Genomic DNA, 17,463 nt, shown 5'->3' on the forward strand with positions numbered 1-17,463 from the left:
CCCCTCCTTGCAATTTTCCCCTTCAAAGCCTCACAAGTGGTGAGAGAGCAAACAGCCCATGAGTGCCAGTGTTCCTAGCTGCTCTCCTCCATCTATTTCTGAGCCAGGGGAGAGCAGGGACCATGCTCTGCTTCACCCTTTGGACCAGAACAGGACTTGTGCAGACTTCTCTGTCCCTCACATCTGAAGAAGACTATTTCCTGCATTTATTTTGTCTTGCTTAATATGTGCAGCAGATAGTCTGTTATTGCCACTGTGTCACTATAGGACATGTGAAATCACAATGCAACCCACCTGCTATTTGCAAGGTAAAGAAGAAGGTTTATTTTCTGACTCCAACTTTTATACTTTTCCAAAGGTGACAGTGGATTGGAGGGTGCAGGTGCCACCTCTCCAAAGACATTGGACAAACTACTAGTACATCAAGTTTCTCCACCCCCAAGAAGGAATGCAAAACAATATGTTGTTTATAGAAATTGTGTGGGAAAGTTTTCTAACAGAATGTAAACTCAGAAGGCTTTAGAAAGTCTTAAGAATCAGGGTGACACCACTGTCAGTCCCAGATACCAGTGCATGGAGCTGGGGGTCACAGTGGGAGAACTGGTGCTGGTGCAAGGCAGGAGATGCCTGTCTGCAGGCTGGAGGGCCCCACAGCCTGGCCCAGTGCACTTGCTGAGCACAGGGTGCCTCCAGGTGCTGGACATCTTGCAGAAGTAACTCCATCCTCTCTGTCATGGGCCTTGGATATGTTGCATGGAAAATCGTTGGTTGCAGGCAGGAAAGGAGCACATTTTCCTTCTGCCCTGTCCTGTGACATTTTGGACAGCAGGAGCAAGACACCTCCTACAAGCAACGATTGCAGTTAATTGTCACAGAGAGGTGGTACAGGCTCTCCCCATATGGAGATCCTCTGTGGGAGTGCACCAGGGCAGCATACCTCCTGAGAAATTTCTTTCATCTTGCTTTGTTTTTATAAGGAAAAATATATTTCCCTTGTCTGTGGAAGAAGAAATGCAGCAGACATTTTCATATCCTTCTGCTCAAGCCTCTAGAAGTTATGTACACATATGATTTCAGAGCTGACCGTAGAATATTTTGCAAAGCAGCACTTCCCTGACTTTCTGTGCAATGTTCTTTTGTTCTGCCAAAACCCAACAGATGTGTCCTCTGCTCGTTCCTTTTCTCTTTCTTGCAATACTGTTTTTCTGTTTGGTTTCCTTCCATCATTCACATCATAGCCTTCATTAATCTTCGAGGAACATTTATGTTTGGGTGCTGTTTGCCTGGAAAGAGCCTCTCTCAGAACAGTTCTTAGTGCTGCTGCTCTGACAGAAAGACCTCTCTTACACAGAGCTGACAACCCAGCCTTCATCCCTGCCATCAGTCTGCTGGGAAAATGAATCCTTTATTTCCAGGACTCTTGTTAATTTAATTTTTTTTGTACTGTTCAAGTGGTTTTTTTTTAAAGTTGACTTCCTGCAAACATGCACTATTACTGCTGTGGTAATACACAAATGGTTTAATCATGCATCTGACAATTTCTGCTGCACAATGTGTTTTCTGCACCTAAGAGATCAGTCAGGCCACTTATGAACTCCAGAATTTAGATATCTAATCTCTTCTGACAACCAAACCCAAAATTAAATGCTGTTCACTGGGCAGCAAAGTGGAGAACAATGGCACTTGCCAGCCCTCATTCCCATCTCAGTGTGCCACACACATGTCAGCCTTTGCCTGGCTTTAGTTCATGCTTCAGATAAGAGGTCACTCAAAACAATAGAATTCAGTTCCAGGCAATGTAGGGCACTCCTAGTTGTTTCAAAGTACATATTTTATGTAATATATTTACACAAAAGGCAAAGCCCCCTCCAGTTTTGACCCTGGAGTGTCTGCCTTTCAGACAAGCACTCATCTGAGAGCTGCACTCCTGCTCCCATTACTCTCCTGGAATACAGCCTCTTATGCTTGGACAGAAGCTCTGAACATGTCTGCAGAAATATCAAACCATGGTATATCCTGGTATCACAACTACTGAGGAACTCTCTCTAGGTAGGCAGAATGCTCTAATGGCTCAGGCTCAAGAATATCAGTTTGTACTGTTGACTGTGTCACTGACTGGCTGACGAATTCCACTCAGTGACTTACCACTTCTGGAGTCTTTCCCTTTCCCTTTCCCTTTCCCTTTCCCTTTCCCTTTCCCTTTCCCTTTCCCTTTCCCTTTCCCTTTCCCTTTCCCTTTCCCCTTATGAACCCATTGAACCTGATGATCATTTGCTGACAGCAGAGAGTTTGTCTGCATGCATTTGATTTGCTTGTCCAATAAACAAAATCCTTTTTAATGCAAATCACCACAGGGTCTCATTTAAATCCAAGTATAGTTCTGGAAGCCTCATGTCCTCTCATCAGCCACTTCTGGGTTCTCCTGAACCAGTCTAATTCCTCAGAGTAAGCATCACTAGAGATGTCTCCTGTCAGACTCAGACACTGCTGTCCTTGTGTGAGTAACGTGATCCAGGAAACCAGTTCAGAGCCAGCTCCTCACAAGTAGCACCGTGCTTTGTGAGTAAAGCACTGAGAGCCACTGACTGCTTGGGAACATGCCATTATTCACTTCAAAAAGAGGTAGCAAGTTTGATCTCTGCAGGAGAAAAATTGGAGGGCAAACATTTAGAAATGTCTAATAGCAACACCTGGAAATGTAAAGGAAGATAGGTGGATTTGATTCTGTCTGTGTTGTAACAAGTTACTGCTGCCTTTCCAACAAACCTACCTTCAATGCTCTGAGTCAGAAAGGTAAAAGAAAAAGACAGTTTTCAGAAGGTCATTTTCACAGAATCACAGAATTACAGAAAGGTTTGGGTTGGAAGAGACCTTAAAAATCATAGAGCACCAATCCCCTGGCCATGGACAGGGATAACTTCTACTGGACCAGGTTGCACCTGGTTTAACTTAATATGCAAAGCTAGTTCCTTTGCATATTAAGAGAAGAGACTGATTTTAACTGATTCAGTATTTGGAATAATCCCACCAGCATGCTTTTCAAGTAGGAGTCGAGGTCTTCCCGCTCTGGCAGAGTCGGTGGAGATGTTAGCTCCTCCAGGCAGTAATTTACAACACCCAGGCTGGATATCTCCCAAATAAGAGATAAGGATGCTAGAAGTACATCCCAGTAAGCCCACATCCATTAATTTAATGGCATATGCATTGCATATGATCAGGTGGGAAACAGCTGTGTCTGGATCCTCTGACCAGCAGTGTTATTCCCAGACCTTGAGTTATCCTGTTTGAACACCTCCCATTTCAGTTCCAGCATCACAGGCACCTGACAGGTTGCATTCCAGTTTACTTGCCTATTTTTGCCATGTAAGATTACACATGATATTGTCTTGGCCACACTTCCTGACTAGACCAAATACACCGTGTCTGTTCAGGCTGAATATCCCCCTGCCCTAAAGTGTTGCTGCCATGAGGAAAGGCCATGTGGATATGTTGCCTTTTTATGCTATGTGGTAAAAGAGGGGGTGGCTGATGAGGGGCTCATTTCAGTGAGTTTACAGCAGTCTTGCCTGGGCCTGAACTGAAATCTGTGTGAGGTGAGTTTGTTCCGCCTGAGTGGTGAGAAGGGAAACAGCTCCATGAGCCCCCTATGCCCCTATTCTGTGCCCACCAGACCTTGGGAGCTGGCTATAGGCTCCCTGTGCCCACAGGGCACTGGGTATCACACCTGTGGAGGGGAACTCAGCTTTCTGAAAACCTTGGGAGAGTCCTCCTCTACATCCTCATCTTCATCTTTCTCATCCTCAATCCTCCCTAAAACGGGGGCTGCCACACCTAGAAATGTTACACCAGAGCAAAGCCCTCCTCACCCAGCACAGTCAGATATGTATGTGCAGCCCTGAGTGAATCTGTCATGGAAACTCCTCAACTCCTCCATCTCCCTGGCAAGAGAGCAGCTCACAGATGATTTGGAAATCACTCTCTGCCAAAATAGGATCTCTGCCATTTGACCAGAAAATCTGTGTTTCAGATATTTGTAGGAACAGAAACCCCGTCCTTTCACCAAGTAGAAACTTGGAAGGCATTCAAGCAGAGGAAACCAAGAAAATTATGTTCACAGTGGATGTTCTAGAGATGGGGAAAATTTGCTCTGGCAGGCCTACAGGCAATTTTAAAATACCAGCAAATATCACTCTTGGGATAAAAAGCTGGAATTAAAATGCATTTACATCAATGGAGTCCCCTGATCTAAATACTCTCTTCTCTCTGCTGGTAATTTATAACTGGTAGTAAATAGGAAAATGTGTATTTCAGCACTAAATGTATTCAACCTGCCTTCTGCACAGTGGGGTGAATGTTACCCTTGCACATCCTGGCAGGCTTGTGCACTGAGAAATATTTCTGAGGATGGTAACTGAGCTATGCCAGGCAGTCCACTTACATGTGATACAACTCTGGCTTCACAGCCATCAAGCCAGAGCCTGAGCCCAAAGGATTACAAGCATTTCTGCACATAAAGTCATAAACAGAAAGATGGGGACTCCCAAAGCTGAGCTTGGACACCCTGGAGCTGTGCTGATAACACTGGGCTGAACTCAGCAACTTTGAAGCACATTGAACAGCGAAAGTCCCCCTGACTTCAGCAAGGATCTGGTTTCACATGTGTTTTCTCTGCTCAGATGTACTAATGGCCTGTAGCCAGTGATTTTTCAGCTCTGTTTCTACCCAGCATGTGCTAACCCTGGCTACTCAGGCAAGCTTTTTTTTTCATAAAACAATATTGTGATTTTCACTCATTTCTGCTGAAATGCTTTTCACAGGCATATCAGAATTTCTTCTCTTCCGAGGTCTTGGTCTTGGGCTCTCAAACATTACCTCCAAGGAGGAGTAGGATAGACTGAGTTTGTATACCTCTGCCTTCCCTTTCTTTTCCAGTCTGGTTTAGCTACCAGCTCAGGTAGAGACTGCCATTCCTGCAACCCAGCAGAGAGCATCTGTCCTTCTGTGGCATAGAGGCCAACTCAAACATCTCTCCCTCAGCATCCCATGACAGCAAAACCTGGCAGCATTTAATTAACTTATTGTCTGCTTTGTTTATTTTTTTTCTTTTTGTTCGTGTGCCATGAAGAACTTCCTTGAAGAGTTTCCTCTCCTTCAGCCCCATCCAAGGTTTCTGAAGTCTTCTGAATTGTGTGGCATTCTGTTTGTGTCAGCAAGTTCAGCGTCACCTTTCAGACTCCACCTGAACTGGCAGTCCCTGAGCCATGTCTTGGCTCTGTGGAGTTTATGCCCTTCCATCTCTAACTTTTCCTCTCATCCATCTCCTAGGCTTTGCCTTTTGTCTTTTTAAAATTGATTTAAGCATTTGAAGCTCTGGGCTCTATCTGATGCTGCAGTTGGGATTTTGCCCCCCTGGGAGATGCAAGCCTGCATACTTCCACTATGGACCTACCCAGCATGAAGCCTAAACTCTCAGGTGGCAAAGAGAAGCCAGTAGAGGAAATAAAATGGAGTTTTCTGCCCTAAAAGCAAATAAAGTTGGAAGAGACTAGAAGAGTGCTGAATTTCCACCCTTCAGAAGGTCATGGAGGAGGTGACTACAGGGGCAATTCCTTGTATGCCCTGGGAGGGACAAAAGGGTCAGGTCTGGAACTAGAGCAGGGAGTCCATAGCAGGGTTGCTTAGGAGGTCAGGCCAGGTCAGATGAGGAGCTCTATAGAAGGTTCAGTAACAGTAAGAAATGGGAAAGCTGTTGGCTGGGAAGGTCACTGGGAACTTTGGGGATGAAGTTCAGGATGGCATAAAGGCATCAGTGAGGCCAATGCTCTCTGCTCAGATCAGTCATCCCCAGTCTTAGCACTTCAGGCTAAGGATGAAGGAACATCTCTAACATCAGGTCTGATGAGTATCAGTGGACTGGTCTGCATGTTCAGGGTGCCATCTTTGCTCTGAGCATGGTATTATTTTCTCTGAAGTGGATTCATGCCAGTGGTTGGTGCTGGGCTGTGAGTCCCATGGGACTCTCTCTTGACCAGGGCTCTGTTTAGACCCAGTCTGTCTCTGACTTACCCAGACTAGATGAATGGGTCCTGGCTAGAAAGACTACTAATAAGTTTACTAATTGGACTTCTTTATTAGAAAGGTAGATTCTAATGCTGGCTCAAATGTACCCATTTGTGCAGCATTGTCTGAAGATGATGTTTAGATGTTCTGGTAATCCAGATATCACCTGAATATATTCAAATAATTGTTTCCATTATTTTGAAACCACAACTTCTGGTTGAGCCCTCGCTTTGCAGGGCAGCTAGTGTCATAGCAGCCTCTCCTCAGTTTTTCTTACTGTGAGCACATCTAATTTGAGGTCTACTGACACTGTGTTGCTTTTGCTGCTCAGAGGATATGATGAGCTCTTGCCAGCCTCAGCCACCCCTGCTCCCCTGGTTGAAGCAGTGACTGGGAACTGAGTGTACTGGAATTTGAGTAAAATAAAGGAATGGGCTTTATTATGCCAGATGTCCTGGGCAATTAGAGTGTTACAGAGAGGAAAAGATCTTAACCACAGCAGTGGGTCTGCCTGGTCATCCCCCAGGAGGTCAGGGAGTGTGTGATGGTTTCTGTCAAGAACACCATGCTTCCCTCACCTAACACACTTTTGTTTGGGATTTTCTATTGTGCTTTAACTGAGAGAGGAGGAAAAGCCAAGGAGGGATGAGTCACAGCTGTGCTGGAGGCGAGGCAATGACTTAGAGGTGGAGCTGGCTTGCAGTCCAGCTGCAGCCTTACATCACAGGGCAGTGGTGGGGCTGGAGAGGCTCCCAGTGTGCTCTCCTTATTAGCAGCCCTGCCAAAAGATGCAGAGACTTCTTCTTGGCATCTTTCAGCACATTCTCTGCCAAAAATTGCCCCATATGTCCACCTTCTTCCATCTAACTCAATCTTCTCTGAACTCAAGTGACCAGGCTCAGTCCCGGGATGGCAGGCGAGGCCTCAGTCTCTGTCTTTATGCAATAGCAATAAAGCCTCCTGCAAATGCCCGGCCTGACATATCTGACAACAGCTCTTACCTTGATTTACATATGTATCACAATGGGGACTCATCATAGTCCAGGGGTTGATTAATGCACCACAGAGCCCAGCCATGACACCTCCTCCAAGGATCTCTGTGTGACTTGCAAAGACCTCCTAGGGAGGCTTCATCCAGCCTGGAGAGTTGCCCAGCTTTAGCAGGTGATCCTTGCAAGAAGCAGCTTGTTAGCATTGCCCAGCTGGATCTGTTGTAGGGAAGCTGTTGGGAGAGGCAGATGCATGCTCACTCTTGTGAGATGGATGCCATGCTCTCTTCATCCTGCTGTCTGAGAAAGTCCTTCAGTCCTATGAAAATACATTGCCCAGCTGCCACCAGGAGAAATGGCAAAAAGGGCTAAGAAAGGCATGCAAAAGAGCTGAAAGAGTAAAGCAGACTCCTTCCCCAGGAAAAAAAATAAAGTATACACCCAAAATGGGACACTGATTTATTCCTCCATTTCCTTGAGCTGACTAAGTTAACAGAAGCAATGATACATGATTGTGGGTCTCAGATTCAGTCAAAGAAAGAAACTGAGAGTTTCTAGCCAGGCAAAAAGCCTGGGAAAGTGCTGGGAAAGAATGTAAGTAATTTCTTATCTCTCTTGTTTTTCACATTGTTTATAGTTAAGTTCTATCACTGTGCATCAAGCACTTTGCACCAATGCTGCGAATTGTTTTCACTTCAGAACCAATGGATTTAATCATTGTGAACCTCTGTATAAAAGAGCGGTGTATTTTGAATAAATCAGAGTTTTACACTCAGCAGCCTTCCGAGTCAGAGTCTTCTCATTCCTGTCCTGCCTCAGCAGCGACACATGATCTCATGCGGAAATGGTGAAAACAAAGGTGCTTTGGGCCTGCTTGCCTTCAAGGAGCAAGGAGTGAAGAAGAAAAGTGGCTGGAGCAGTAGCTCAGCCATAGCACTGCTTGAGCTGGGCTGGGCACTGCACATCACCAGCTCCTGATGTCAAGTGCAAAACCCTTCAGTTTATTGTCTTTTATTTCTCCTCCCTGGAAAGACTTCTCAATCACAGCAAAGTGTGTTTTGGTGATATTTTTTGTCCCTTGGTCAGAGGACATGTTGACAAATCTCACTACCTATCAACTGCAACACTGCAATTGCTTAATGCTGAGTGTTGTCAAATTACTAGTGTGTCAGACAGAGCATTTCAAGTTTTTAACCTCTCATTCAAACAATTTGATGAAATTGCCACAATAATTTTCTTGCTATAGCCATAAACATCAGATACTGTGTAAGTTTCAGTCCAAACAGCCTAAAACCCCATTTATTTCAATAAAATTACCATGGGTAATTTGTACCTTTTAATTTGAGAATTTGTTCACACATGAAGGAAATTAACTGTTTTCAGATAAAATTACTTATTTCCAGCAAATGACTATTATTTTGACTTGCACTAACAGTTGCTAATAATGCAAGATGTGGGGGAAGAGGAACATGTGTCTGTACCAGCTGTTTTCTCACTCTTATCCAAAAAGTATGAAGAAGTTGCTGGCAGTAATCACAAAATATTTTCTTTCTTCCTCTTCAAGCACAATTTTAACAGCTGTTGCCTCTAGCAAGTGTAATGTTTGCCCTATTGATGCTCATCCCATACAGAGTTTTGTAACAGACCAAAGAAAAATAACTCCCCAAAATGGTAACAGCTCTGCAATGAATCAAATTTGTTTCCTATGGTTGGCACTCAAATAAGAAAAAAAAAAAAAACCCAAACTGTCCACATGAAGACGTTAATGACCCTACACCCAGACCTGTCCTGTATGATAAAGGACAATAGCAGCAGAAATTATCACCCTGGTCTCCTGATGGAGCACAACCTCAGATTTCCCCTACAAGTCCCTTTCTGTTGCTGTATCAACAACTGCACTCCTTGTCTCTCTGGGCAGCAAGTCTTTTTCTTGACAGAAACTTTGTTTTCTTGTTCCACACTGGGCCAATTCCACACTGCTGTCCTTACGACAAGGGAGCAGCACAGCTGAGCTCCCCTGGGCAAGGCTGCTCCCTCCTCTGCTTTCTGCTGCCCATGGACACTTGCAAGCTGTGTCTGCTCCAGTAGCACAATGCCTCCTTACCTGAGCTGATGAACTAGATGGAAACACATGATTTTAGGGGTGTACACTGCTTTTTCTTATAATTTTGTAGTGTCACGGCCACCAGTTTTCACAGGGAAGTCTCTGCCAAGGCAGCCTAGGTACTACAACAACCAGCAACCCATATAGTGCTAGCTCTGCAGCACAGCTAAATTTTTGCTGGGCAAACCCAATCCCTATTAATATATATCAAAGAAAGAAAGAAATAATCTTCTCAGTACAGGCAACCCCTGCGTTGTGACTTTTCTCCTTTTTATTTTTTTTCTTTTTGGCAGCCAAGCTGCTCACTTACTGTCATCAGCATCACCTTGATTTCCCTCCATCAGCTGTGAGGTTTTAACACTGTACATAGCTTGCACAATTACTTGTTTCTCTCTCTTTCATTCTGAGACCTCACCTTTGTCTCTCTATCTGTCTCAACAGTACTGTATTCTGGTACTGATCAAAAAAGTTTCAGGCTGAGGTGAAATAACATGGGTCAACTCACTGCAAAATACCCTTAAAAGAGATGCAGTAGTATAGAGAACTTGGAATCCCCTCTTTAAAATCCAGCAGGTTAACCACAAGAGAACATACATAACTCTAAGTGCATGATCAGGGATCCAGTTTATCAGTATCCAGGGTAAGGTTTCTCCAGTTACAGCAGTAGCTTTTTCCTGGCAGACGTCATGGGCAACATGGTCAAAAGCAAATTCTAGATCTAATACTCTTCACAGTCAGATGCTTTTGATTAATAAATCAAAAAGTGAAGAGCAGCTAAAATCTCTAACATGTGTAAGGAGCTAAAATAATTTGTGATACTTTGGGACAAACCTCATTCATTCAGAAGGAAATGGGCTGGAGAGGAGGATACTCACTCCTGTGATTTAATTTCAGCTGAAGTGACAGGCACTCAGCTAGCATGAAAACTGTAGCAGCATAATTTGTCATTCAAACAAAAGTCATTATTTGGATATGGAAATGACTAGGAAAAATCCAGTGATTTGTTCTTATGCAGAAAAGAGATCAGAATATTGAATCTGCTTCTTAAAGCTTGAAAAATCTGTGCATTTTTATTCTCCAAAGCCAGGGTCAAGTCATAGCAATTATATTAACTGATGTGATCAAGGACACATGTGGACTAGGAGTCAATGGTGCCCATTTGGCCCTTCAGTGGGTCCTTGTCTGCTGTTAGCTTTACAAAATTCAGGGAATGTGATGTTCATGATCCAGCACGAGCAGCTGCTGCTGGAGCTGTTCCTTGGCTGAAGTGCTGGTCAGCCAGGGGCCAGCAGTTCCTTCAAAGTATATTTAATTTTGCAGTGTAAGTTTTTGAGCACATTTCTTAAGAGGCAGTAGCCATTGGTATGAATAAATACACAGATCCACCAGCTAGCCAGTTTGAAGCAGGTCTCCTCAGATGCCAGGAACTGGGATAGCTGGTTAACATTTCTGGTTCAACTTTTGATCTGTTGCATGAATTTTGGCAAGGCGTTTCTCACTATAGCTGCTTACCTTCCAGTTTGTCAAGGTGCAAGCACTTTGTGTGACAGGAATAAATGTAGTCTTGTCTTTATATGAAGCCTAATGAGATGGGACTCTGATCTCAGACTAAACCAAAGTGGTTGAGTTTAGATTTTTTAGTTAGGTACATCTGAAAAAAAATACTCAAGAGCCTGTTTGTCAGCAGCAGCAGATCCAGAGGCTGCAAGGAAATATGAACTCTCCTCTTACAGGACAAGTCACATAGCAAAACCAGGAAAAAGTTGCTTTCAGTGAGATCCCCAACCAGAGTCCTGCCACTGACTGGCATTGTAATATCAATGATATGAAGTGAATTCAGCTTGCTCACAACCAGTTTTGGATCACACAGCTGGTGAGTCATCTGACAGGCCACGTGTACTGGATGCTTTCCTCTGGAAACCCCTGGCAGCTTTTAAATGTCCAAGACTTTTCCAAGTCTGTTGCTATCATGCTGGCAGGGTAGTGTGGAGGAAGGGTTTTAGAAAGGCCTTGGGAATGGGGAACTGAGGAAAAGATACATTTCTGTATGCCCCATTGTTTTGGGAAAGTTTCGCTTCAGCATTTCTCTGTAAACCCCCTTCTCCCCACCCCTGAGCAGTTCCCATTGGACCTGACCCCTGGGGTGATTCTGATGTGCCTAAGCTGGACACTGTCTCTATTGTTTAGACCTTATCTCTTAATTTTGCTGTATAAAACTGTATCTGGGTAGTAGCCCAGGGTCTTTGGTCCTTGCAACCGTTCAGGCAATACAATCTCTCTGGACTGCATACCACTGACCTCCCTTCGTCTCTTTATCTCGATCCCTTACAGCGACTGAGGCCCGTCGCCGCTCGGACCGTGCCAACCCAGCCGCTGTCTGGTAAACCCAGGCAGGACCGTGGCAAAACCCTGGTCCCCAGAGGGGACAGCTAGCTGGAGGGGTCCCGGGGGGCCGGTGAGGGCCGGGGGACAGCTGCAAGTGATCCCCAAAAGCTGCACAAGTCCTATAAAATTCTAGATTAAAAGAATCCATCATGGGAAGAAGCTAGACACCATGCAGCTTCCTGGTACCAGTGTGCCAGCTGTGGTGCTGCAGCATGCAGTGGTGGCACCCAGGAGAAGGAGCTGGCTCTGTGGGAGGCACTGGTGGCAGGGAGGAGGCACCTTGCCCTGTGTCCTTACTCAGCTGTTGAAATAATTTCTACATTCATCCACAGTTTGAGACTCAGCATCAAGAAAATATATTGTTTCTTTGTTAGCATTTTTTCAGGGAACTCCATGTTTTTCCCATGGGCTGATGTTGGCCGCCATACAACCTGCAGCAGGAATGTTTGCTAGCAGAAGGGAGAAAATAGTAAATATACCTCCCTCATTAATAGGAAATGTTTTTCTACAAGCATCAAGCAACACAAGTTGGCAAACATACTCATCTTAAATGCTCATTGTAGGGCATCACCTTCCATTTATTTCCTGAAAGCTGCACTGTCTTGTATAATTAACAAGCTGCTGGTGTACTTTCTAGTAGAGGTGGGGAAACAATCCAGCTGATCCTTGCCTAGGGTGATGTGTTTCAATAGAGTTGTTGGTGCTACACAGAAACTGGGTGTCTCTGGAAGGAAAAAGGCCTCTGCCCAGAAAGCCCCTTGGAGCCCCAAGCAAAGAAGCCAAGTCTCATGCAGGTCTGGTAGTACCAATTCTGGGAGCTGTCCCAGCTGTGCCAAGGACATGAGCCCAACACAAATCACACCAGGCACTACAGGCAGGGGCTGTTAGGCAGGAGGGAAAATCATGGGGTTTACCCATCAGAGGCTCACCTGGCTGGACATTGCCCCATGCCTGAGGCTGCCAGGGAGAACCTCAAGCTGGTGCCAATCAGTTAATTTCCATTATGCCACTTGCAGAAAAATATTTTTTAGCTTTCAAGTGATGGAGAAGGGGAAGCTAAAAGGACTATTTATTCACAGTAATTCTTTGTTCCAGCAGTTAATGAGTAGATTCAGCAGACTGAGTGATGTTTCCTCTAAATTGCTCAAACCAGAGGTCACAGTGGCTCTTTCAAGGGCACTGGCTTTGTGTTATCTGTCTCTGTTTGTAGAGGATGGATCACCTTAATTTTTCAGTACTGGTGGGTCACAAACCCAACAAGGCTCTGATCATTTTCTGCAAGGCACCAAGCACGCACTGACAAATGAGATGTCTTAGCACTTCTCAGGAGGTGATCAGCCTCTGACAAAACAAAAGGCTGCAAGGCTGAGCTACCCAGATAGCCTACACAACAATAAATTACACACTGAAGTTGCTGTGCTGGCGAATGTATTAGTCACGCACACTCAGCAGTGCTTCTTGCACAGCTGGGCACATTGACATTGAATCTTACCTGCACTAGGAAATGACTCTCTCAAATATTTTCAAGAACCAGTCTGTTGCAGATGGTTTGAGGAAACACAGATATCCTGAGCTCCTCTCCACAAGGCCATGAGCAATTTCTATAACTTGCTTTCTCTGCTTATAAAGGAACTGCTGGGTACTGTGTGCTTAGCAAAAATATGTCCTTGATTGATCTTTTCAACATATACGACCACATTTCTTATGAAAAGAAGCCAGTCTGAAATTTTTTTCCAGGTTGCATTTTCCAGAACTTCAGGTTTTGCTACCTAAGTTTGGACTTGATTGCTTCCAAGTTTTCTAGTTAACACCTAATTAGTCCTTTGCCCTGAGGTCACACACGTAGAGGTTAATAACCAAAGAAAATGTCTAATACCAATAATGTCATTGTGGTCCTCAGCTCAGATTGTGTTGAACTAGGGCATTCCAAATTTGAACATGATATAAGCCACCTTACACATGCAGAATTTGCACAGTGATAATGAACTGAAGTCAGCATAGAGGTTTTGGTGCAAGTGGAACTGAAGTGTTTTTATTTTAGACCTCAGAAAGCATCTGCAAGCTAGTTTGCAGCACCTCAGCATAGCAACCCATTTCTTCAGTTCAGTGCACTGTTGCTATTGCACCGCATTGAGTTCAAACTCCCCTTGCATCAGAAATCACAGCGAAACTTTATTTCCAAGATAGATTTTAAGATCATATTCTTTAGGATTAATTTGTTACTTTCCAAATGTGCAAGCTCATTATTCCTTTATTTCAATGTGAAGGGTAAATGGGGATTTGTCAGAGCTGAAAGACAGGTCAGAAAAGCAACAAATAAATTATATTTTATTTTGTGCAAAAAGCTTGATTTTGGATTGCTGATCATTGGGATTTATCAACAAAACCATAGGCATAAAAGCCATTTTGCTCACATAGTGCAATTAACTTAGCCAGACTGCACACGTGCTATGCAGGAAATTCTACTCCTTTCCTACGTAAAGAAGTGTTGTTTGTTTATGCCATGGGGTATAAACTCCATGTTTCTCAAGGCATGCAATGCAGCCCAGGTCCTCTAGAACCTGAAGGTCCTTCTCTGTTGGCTGGTGGGTATTCTTCTTGTGTGACCTTCATGATGCACGAGGAATATCAGTTATCAAAAAGGCTAGGCAAGTGAAATACTGCTGGTGAACTTGGGAATTTCTTGTGTGGTCAGTTAACAAAACAACTGAGAAGAAAGAAACTTCCTGCTCTGAATTGACTGGTGCAAGGCATGCCCACATCAGCTCTGCTTACCTTTGGTTTGCTTTGATATGTTGGTTGTTTTAGATACATCGAAGCAACCATCTAGTTTTACCTGCAGAAACCTAAAAATAAGCATAAAAGGAGGGATAAAGAAATGCAGGCCATGGACTTCCCTACAAAGAATTGCAGTATAGAGACTCCTTGTCTTGGGAGTTATTTTGCCTTTCATTTCACGATCAGCATGGATAATTGGAAGGTTTTAGAGCAGTCTAAGAAGCACAACATATGGGAGAAGCTCACTTTAAGGGGATTTAATTGGCTATGCACCAAAGAAGGTGTGAAACCACAGCCACTTCCCAACTCTTGGTGAACAGTGATTCCTGCCAGCTCTAGATAGCTACCTAAAAGTGAAGCAACCTTTCCTTGCCACTTGTCTAAGTTTCCCCTAATGTTAGAGGGAGAACCAGGCACCCCTACCTAGGTGTCTCTACCACAAAGGACAAACAAGGTCTGCTGGAGTGCATACTGTTTCCTCCAAAAAACAGGAGAAAAGGGACCCAAGATAGCTTCTTTAATTTATTGGAAGTGATGCTGTAGACGGGACAGGGTAAGGTAGAGGGCACTGCAGGGCTGCCAGCAAGGAAAATCTGACTTAGAGATCCATCAGCACAGTTGAAGGAAAACAGTCTATGGGAACACTTAAAGTTGATACTTATCTTTCATACAGCTGAAGTTAGATGAGATGATCCTACCATAATGACCAGTTTGTTTCTAGAAGACATAATCTCCCTTCAAGATATATCTGCCTTCCTTCTCAGCCTTATTATTGACAGAACCATATTAATTTTGGTTTAACATGAAGGTTATTGTACTGTGAAGAAATGCTTTGACTTTGGGGGGAGGGGGGAAAGGCTTTTGTGGGCATAAGCCAAACCCATATGTAAAATATTTGAAATCCCTTATTTCCTCACTTTTGACTTGCTTTGTGCAGATTTTAATAAATGACATGATGTTCATAAATTATGAAATGAAAAGCCTGAATGGCATTAGCCAAGCTACTAATATTACTCAGAGGTTCCCACTTGCCTGAAGGTAGAGCTTGCAGTGTTTGTCTTCTCTCTGCTGCTCATTTAGGAACAAATGTATGCAGACTAAGTGTTTGAGCAAGGACAGGTCTTCCCAGTGTCACAGCTCACACCAAACCCACTAGCCACAGCACTTCCCCAATTGCTACACATAGAGACTACACAGGATGGCAGAGGACCAGAACAAAAAAACTTTCCTGTCCCAGTCTGATTTAAGGGAAGAAAAGCCATGTTTTCAGTCTGCAAGTGGAAGACATCTAGGCTTCAGATTACAACGGAAAGAAACCCAACAACAACAATAAAATGTAAGAAAAAAGAATTCCCAAACTTAGTAATATGTAATGCTATAATGCATAAAATGCAGCTGGGAATAGCTGTGACAACCAATCTGTAACATTTTCTACAGGAGAAATGGAGATGTGATAATACTCACTGCTGAGTATTATCACTCAGAGTACACTGCTCAAGAATGCAGTTTTCAAGGTCTCCTAAGGACCCTCTTTTTTCTGTTTAAACTGAAATGCAGACACTTTTCTCCCTTCTTATTTTTGTGACTGCATGACACTTCTGCAACTGCATTTTTCAACCCCACCACAACTTAATTTTTTCTTTCTCTGGGAAATTCTGGAGTGTGTCTTCATATCAAATTATTGCTGCTCTAGTGGAGAATAGAAGAGATCCTGTTATATTATATTTGGTTCATTAAGTTTCTAATTACTTTGATTTTGATACTTGAAAGCTCTATTTAATTCTTTTAATGGGTAATATTATTAAAGCCTTACAATTGATTTAATACAATTTTAAAGGAAAAAATAGTAAATATTTATTCACAATGAAATATATAGTAGAATTAAAAGATGAGAATACTTAAATATTACTTAAGAGTAAGAGATGTATAGAACTAATTGCTAATATATCATAACCAGGCATTCTGAGTCCAGAAAATTAAATTAAGACTCTTAAACCTTACAAAAATCTCAGCTAAAACAATTCTATCAGCTGAAACAATTCACAGTGAAACCCCTCAAAAAGCCCAAACACTTGTCTTTTGTGTCTGAGTCTTTTTAATATTTGCCTTTAAAGACACCACATACACTGTCAAAAATAGATTCCTTCTCTGTAATTGTGGAAAGACAGATTCCTTGTTTTTAAACTTGTACCCATGTAATTTGGATAAGTATAACCACACTGCTGAGCATCCTGTCTCTATAAACAATCCTGTACTTGAAAATAATCATTATACCACTGCAGCATCTTCTTCTTTTTTCACCTTTACACTCCTGATATATGCTGACAGTATAATCTTCATTTTAACACAGGGCATTCTTCATCTTAAAATTTACTTACTTTTGGTATAGCTTACTGAAAATTCCAGACCATAAAGACCAAGAAGTGTTTGTAGAGGATGCTACTGTACACTCTTCACAGTGATTTGAAAAAAATATTATCAAGCATGCAACATCTTCCATTTTAACTTTTTTGAGGCAGAATCACAGATACTCAATACAAGACAAAGGAAAAAGTGGATGCCAACTGGATACACCAAAGCAACAGCCACACTAGAATGCTGGGGCAGCACCAAGCAGCAGAGTGCTTATGGGTCTCACCCATAATCAACTTAACGACCTGGAAGAAAGGGTGTGCTGCCCAGGACATCACTGGGGAGCCCAAACCCCACATCCAGCTCCCTGTAATTCAAAAACTGCTTTTGGGGTCTTCTCCCAGCTTTCCCAGAGTTGCTGTTCTGACTCAGTGGGGAAGGCAGCAGTGCTGGACCCCCTCCTTGCACCCAGTGCTGTTTTCCAGGCTTCCCAGTCCTCTGGGGAGGGGTATTGCCAGGGCCAGGTACCCCCATGGGTGCATCAGGACCCGGTGTCCAGTCACCCACAGCTGTACAGCAGCTGAATTGGTGCCTGAGTCTGGGGAGCTCCACTTCAGAGTTGATGTTCTGCTGCAGCTGTTACTCCACTGGTTCCCAACCCAGCTTTAACAATTAGACCTGGCTATGAGTAAGAACATAAGCTTTCTAATACAGCCTGTCCATCAAGTTTTCAACAATCTTAACTGCATGAAACCTGATGACATCTGGTACACCAAGCAGCCTAATTTTTCCAGG

Source organism: Lonchura striata, chromosome 3, assembly GCF_050655825.1.
Source record: "Lonchura striata isolate lonStrDom1 chromosome 3, ASM5065582v1, whole genome shotgun sequence".
NCBI lineage: Eukaryota > Metazoa > Chordata > Aves > Passeriformes > Estrildidae > Lonchura > Lonchura striata.